General features: G+C 43.3%; 1 non-coding gene across 1 annotated transcript; it reads right to left on the bottom strand.

The window, feature by feature from the left end:
• Positions 1-5,139: 5,139 nt before the first annotated feature.
• LOC112927422 (U6 spliceosomal RNA) lies at positions 5,140-5,246 on the bottom strand. The gene has a single exon (XR_003236529.1). It is a non-coding gene; the product is annotated as a U6 spliceosomal RNA (small nuclear RNA).
• Between the last annotated feature and the right edge of the window lie 1,432 nt (positions 5,247-6,678).

A 6,678-nucleotide genomic window follows, 5' to 3' on the forward strand; every position in this document is an offset into this window, starting at 1 on the left:
TCTCTGGTCTTCCAGGACCAGCCCTCCTGGAAAGTGTCTAACAGAGCTTTTGTGACAAAGAGGAGAGGGATGTAAAGGCACATTCCCCTACCTCCCAGGCATGTGAGCTACCTGGCGTCGGGAAGGACCATCACTAGGACCCCGCCCCCGCAACTTGTTCCTCCTAGACTTCGCTGGTGGTACCAACCACTGAGGTGCACACCCGAGGAAGTGGAAGGCTTTGGTTAAAAAGCACCTGGGGAAATACATTTTCTTTTATGCCTAGGTGACACATAAAGTACGTTAAATAACATACCATATTTTATTATTTGATTTGAACATTGTTATTTTATTGGTCAGTGTCATAATCTCAAAAGCAAGATTCTAAGATACCATTCTAGCTGACTCTTTCTGAGAAGGAGATTCCAGAAAATTATTCACTTTGGCATGTTTTCCCACAGAAGCGGCACCACCTGTGAGCAACTACTGCCTACTTCACGAAGGCAACAAGTACAAAACTTTGAGGTCCATTATAAGTACTGTCATTTACAGGCCATTTCCCCCAGTAGGTAGGTTTGGAGGAGGCGGGAGGGTCAAGCACCATGACTTACACAGCTTTTCACTCCCCTCTTCCTTTGCTTTCAGTGATCCTCCCACCCCACCATTAGCATCGTATTTATAGAAGGAGAGAGACAAATGTGTATTGGGTGATGCTGTGGCACCTCCTCCTCAGTGACTTGTGTCCCTTGTCACTCTACACTTCCTCTCCTTCTTTGAGGCTTACCCAGCCCAGCCTCCTGCCCTCTTGCTCTCAGGATGAAAACACCAACCACAATTCCTAGGACCTGGGCTCTCAGCAGCAGCGAGATGAGGCAGAGAGAAGCATGTGTATGTCCCCACCACCTCGCAGCATCCTTCACCCTGTCTTGGTTTTCCTTCACTCTGCTGGCCGCTCCTGTTTACACAGGATAACACAGCCAAACAGTGTTTGGCACGATCCCAACACAATCACCATAATTCCTCCAGCTCCCAATATGGATCAGCGTTGCTTGATTAAACACATCCGTTTAAAGTAAAAGCCTCATTAATATCCAGGGTTGTAAGCCCATTTCACTTGGATAACTGCTTGCCTTATTATTTGATTTGATTTATTCCTCTGCCCAGCTGCCATCCTAAGTCTCCTCTCCACTTAATTTAGCATCCAAAGTAGATGTGTCTGTCTCGCCGGACATTCAGTCTAGAGGAGCACCAAGACTGGAGGCCCTCCCAGTCTTGTTTTTGCCATCTTTCAAAAGTCTCTCCTTTCTCTCCGGAGTGGAGGATATCCAGGACATCTTAACCCCGGAAAGAGGAGGAAAATGAAACCAGGCACAATAGAACAAATAGAGGCTCGTTTCCTACATGGGCCATGAGGGATTGTCTTCAATGCATGGAACTCAAGTTAAGTCTGTGCTGGTCCTGGCTTCCTCCAGGGACCTTCACTGACACTTCATGGGATTGTTGGGACAGTCTTCCCACAGAGAGATGGGGATGGGGATGGCGGCTCTCTAGTCCCATCCATGCCATTGAAATCATCTCTGCAAGGTCACAGCTCACACCTGTCATCTCGGCTGGATTCTGTCCACCTCCCCCTGGATGTCTCCCAGTCTTGAACTTCTTTGGAGAACAGCCCCGTGCTAGACACTCTCCTGATTGACTTTCTCCATGTAATTCCGGGTTCCACAGTTTTCCAGATAAGAACACAGTGGGGGGAAAAGTCACTCCCACGCTGCCCCTCTGCTAGTCCCTGGACCAGTAACTCTCAAAATTATGGAGTGGTGGAGACAGAGTGCTATCTCCTGCTAGCCGGTTCTGATTCACCTCCCCTGAAGGTTTCTTCCTCCCCTCCAATCTCTTAAAGGCCCATTCCAGGGAGAACCAGACATGTCCTTTCAGATGTGTTGAGAATGTTTGGGAAGATTTTGCAGGTGGTGGGGGGTATAGTGTGGAAGGGCCTATCTTCCCCCTTCCCCTGAACTCTGAGATGTATTGGGGGAAATGTGTAGGAAACTAATGTCCATACATCTCAATTCTTCTGATACAGATCATGGGCACTAAAAGTCAACTTTCCACAAGAAACGGTGCCTCTCCTCCATATCTTTGAAATACGAAAAATTTATGTGACATGGAACTGAGGACAGATAGCAAACTAAGGTGGCCCAAAAAATTGTAGGGATGATAAGTGGGTTTCAGTGGGTGGTGGGAGCTGCTGAGAGTTTATACTGATTATCAGTCATCACTATGATTTGTGGAGGATTTCATTTTACAAAAGGAATTAGAGATGATTTGAGATTACTGCAAGATAAATTCACATTACCTTACTTGACTTCAAAACACGTCATGAGTGGGAGGGAAGGAATGGAGTGATGGCTTGCACCTGTAGTCCCTGCCCCATGCTAAGTAGACTGTCCCCCGAAAGGCACCCAGGATGGGGCTAATGATGATGCATCATCACAGAGCTTTCTTTCTTCACACAATTTTTTTGCTGTTTCATCAAAATCGAAGTGCATCCATTGAACCTCATCACGTGTGAAGACTCCATCCATCAGGTATGACAGAGCAGGGAAAACGATGGTGAGATGTGCTAGTGGGGTATTTTCTGAAAGCTGCCTTCTGACCTGCAGTTGGGGAGAGGGGCTAGCCTTGGAGCCAGGTGGAGAGAAAGATGGTGGTGTGCCACCTACCCTCACTTGCATGAACAGGTTGAAAACTAAAACAAAAGGAAGGCCCCTTCATCTCCTCACAGAACAGCCTCTGAAAAACACTGACAAGCTGCCAAAGTTATTTTCCAGTGGTGAGGTGGAAAGAAACGCTGTGTTTGGGATGGAAATGAGTAAGGGAGGCTGAGACATAGCCCTGTGCTCTGCCAGAGATGATCCTGTGTATTTTCCACGAGGTTGCGAGACCTCTAAACTCTAAGCTATGTCTTGTTGATGTTTCACAAAAGATTTAGGTCAATTGTCCATGCTACTAAATGAAGCTGGATGCTGATGGAAGTTGTGGGAAAGCTAAAGCCCCAAAGCTACTCTCGCTGCTCCCAAAACTATATGGTTCCAAAGCCTGAAGGCAATTTGGGGTTCTTCTCTTACTGCCACCATGATACGTCTTTCATTTGGCAAACATGCACTTTATTTTTTTTTTTTAAGTTTTTATTTAAATTCCAGTTAGTTAACAGAGAGTGTACTGTTAGTTTCAGGTGTGTAATACAGTGATTGGACACTTCCATACATCACCCGGTGCTCACCATGACAAGTGCATTCCTTAATCCCCGTCACCTATTTCCTCCATCCCTCCCCCACCTCCCCTCTGGTGACCATCGATTTGTTCTCTATAGTTGAGTCTAGACACACATGTACTTTAAATGTACTGTGCCCAAGAAACCATGCTAAGCTTTAGCTGAGTGCCAGGAAGATTTCAGATTTTGCCCCATAGGAAGTATGATCCCAATGGGCTGACAGCAAACCTATGCACCTGTCAGATTACCCTCTGCCTACAACCTTTCCACCCCTTGGCACTTGCAGTGGCTACCAGTGTATCCCATCTGTTCCAACACTTGCCTTTGGTCCTGAACAGGGCTTCCTGGACTGACCTCCATCATGTAACCAGCAGGAATTCTTCATTAATGACCCAGCATTGTCTAGCATCATTGTTGCTATGGTGATAGTCACTTATGAATATATTAGGAGAAAAATAGCCACATTCTAGCAGGTGTACAGTCCTGGTATGGCATACAGCCCTGGCTTATAAAGTTCTCTAATTTTCCCCAAGACTTCTCTTTTCCCCAAGACTTAAATTAGGAACCGATATGTAACTGCTAAGAACACGATTTCCCTAGCAACAGGAGAAATGCTATTCCCTCCTGTTGGGGAGGCTAAAAATAACATTGCATGTACCACTGTAACCAGCTGGAATCTACGAATCATCTCCTGTAACATCCCTCTGGTCATAGCAGATGCCTAACTCCCTGTCTCATCCAGCATCAAGGTGACCTTTCTAAGGCACAAATGTCATTCCTGCATAGAATCCTTCAGGCTTCCCTTTTGACAAGCGAGGGGAAAGGTCATAGTCAGCTTGATCCTTGTGAGCAGGGCAGAGCTCTCTTCCCCTTCCCCAGCACACCAATGTTCTAGGCATAAGCAATCACTCAAGATTCTCTGAACAGACCGTATGTCTGCCTGCCTGGCTGCCTGCCCTCTCTCCATCCCTCCTCCCTCCCTCCCTTCTTTTTGATATAATTAACATACAATAAAATAAAAAACATCCTAAGGGATCAGTTGAACGAGTTTTGACAGCTGTATCTGCAGGGTGAGATACTGAACATTTTCAGTGCTCTAGAAAGTTTCCCCATATCCTTTTCCAGTTGATCCACCATCCCCCTACCTAGAGGCAACCATTTTCTGAACTTCACTGCCGCAAATTAGTTTTGTCTATTCTGGAACTTCATAAATGGAATCATATAGACAATATTATTTTGTGCATTCCATTGTGTGCATATGCCACAATTGGTTTTATTAGTTTCAGAGGTAGAATTTAGAGACTCATCAGTTGTATACAACACCCAGTGCTCATTGCATCTCGTGCCCTCCCTGATGCCCATCACCCAGCTACCCCATCCCCCACCACCTCCCCTCCAGTGACCCGCAGTTCGTTTCCTAGAGTTCAGTGTCTCTTATGATTTGCCTCCCTCTGCTTTCATCTTATTTTATTTTTCCTTCCCTTCCCCTACATTCATTTGTTTTGTTTCTTAAATTCCACATATGAGTGAAATCATATAGTATTTCTCTTTTTCTGACTTATTTCTCTTAGCACAATACCCTCTCTTTCCACCCATGTCATTGCAAATGGCAAGATTTCATTCTTTTTTTTTCTTTAAAGATTTTATTTATTTATTCATGAAACACAGAGAGAAAGAGAGAGAGAGGCAGAGACACAGGCAGAGGGAGCAGGCCCCATGCAGGGAGCCCCACATGGGACCCAATCCTGGGTCTCCAGGATCAGGCCCTGGGCTGAAGGCGGCGCTAAACTGCTGAGCCACCCGGGCTGCCCGATTTCATTCTTTTTGATGGCTGAGTAATATTCCTCTATGTATGCATGTGTGTGTGTACACATTTTCTTTATCAAAAAAATATGGAATGCTTCACAAATTTGCACATCATCCTTGTACTGGGGCCATGCTAATCTTCTCTATATCATTCCAATCTTAGTATATCTGCTGCTGAAGTGAGCACTATGCCACTATTTTAAAATCTACTTTTCTGTTGATGGACCTTTGAGCTGCTTTCAGTTTGAGATTATTATGAAGAAGGCTCTTAAGAATATTTTCATGCAAAAAAAAAGAATATTTTTATGCTAGTCTTTTGGTGAACAATCATTTATTTCTCTTGGGCAAATGCCTAGAATTGGAACTGCAGGGCCATGGAGTAGCTGTATGGTCATCTTTACTAGAGCCTGCCAGATGGTTCTCCAAACTGCATGTGTCTTTTGACTCTTCTATCTACATCCCCGCTGACATTTGTTTTTTTTTTTTTTTTTTATTTTACTGTTCTGGGTAGGTGTGTCATAGTGTCTTATTGTGGTTTTAACTTGCATTTTTCTAACAATTAATGATGTGAGTATATTTTCATGTACTTACTGGCCCCTTGCATATTGTCTTTTGTGAAGTGGCTGTCCAAGTATTTTGTCCATTAAAAAATTGATTGTTTATTTTCTTATTAATTTATTAATACTATGTTCTGGATGTAAGTATTTATCAGATATATGTTCTGCAAATAGTTTTTCCCTATCTGTGCTTTGCTCATTTTCTTAACGGTAACATTGATGACCAAAAACTTTTAATTTTGATGAAGTCCAATTTATCAGTTATTTTTGTCATGATTTGTCCTTTTTGTGTCTTGTTTCAACAATCTGTATCTAAGTGAAAGTTGCAAAGAATTTCTCTTATATTTTCTTCTAGAAGATTTATAATTTTTTTTTCATACAGGCTTTTGATTCATCTCAAGTTACTTTATTTGTGCTGTGAGACAGGAGTTGACATTACTCTTTTTCCCCAATGAAAATATTCAGTATTTCTAGCACTATTTGTTGAAAGATTTTCCTGTCACCATTGAATTATTTTGGCACCCTTATCTAAAAATAAGTTGACTGCAAAAGTAGGGGTCTATTTCTTGTCTTCTATTGACCTATGCTTTTACCCCTACACAATACCACATTGACTTGATTATTGTGTTTATAGAAAATCTTGGAATCATGTAATGTAAGTTCTTTAACACTTTTCTACATCAAGATAATTTTGGCACTTTTAGGTGCTCTGAATTTCCATAAAAGCTTTAGAATTAGATTTTCTATTTCTTCCCCCAAAAACTTGCTGTTAATTTTGGTAGGCATTCCTTTGGAACTATTAGATTAATTTAAAGCAGATAAACATTTTAAGACATTGATCCTTCTAATCCATGAATATTGTGTATTTCTCCACGTGTTTATATCTTCTTTAATTCCTCTCAAGGGGATCCCTGGGTGGCGTAGTGGTTTGGCGCCTGCCTTTGGCCCAGGGCGTGATCCTGGAGACCCCGGATCGAATCCCACATCGGGCTCCTGGTGCATGGAGCTTGCTTCTCCCTCTGCCTGTGTCTCTGCCTCTCTCTCTCTCTCTCTGTGACTATC

This window comes from Vulpes vulpes, chromosome 4, assembly GCF_048418805.1.
Source record: "Vulpes vulpes isolate BD-2025 chromosome 4, VulVul3, whole genome shotgun sequence".
Lineage (NCBI taxonomy): Eukaryota > Metazoa > Chordata > Mammalia > Carnivora > Canidae > Vulpes > Vulpes vulpes.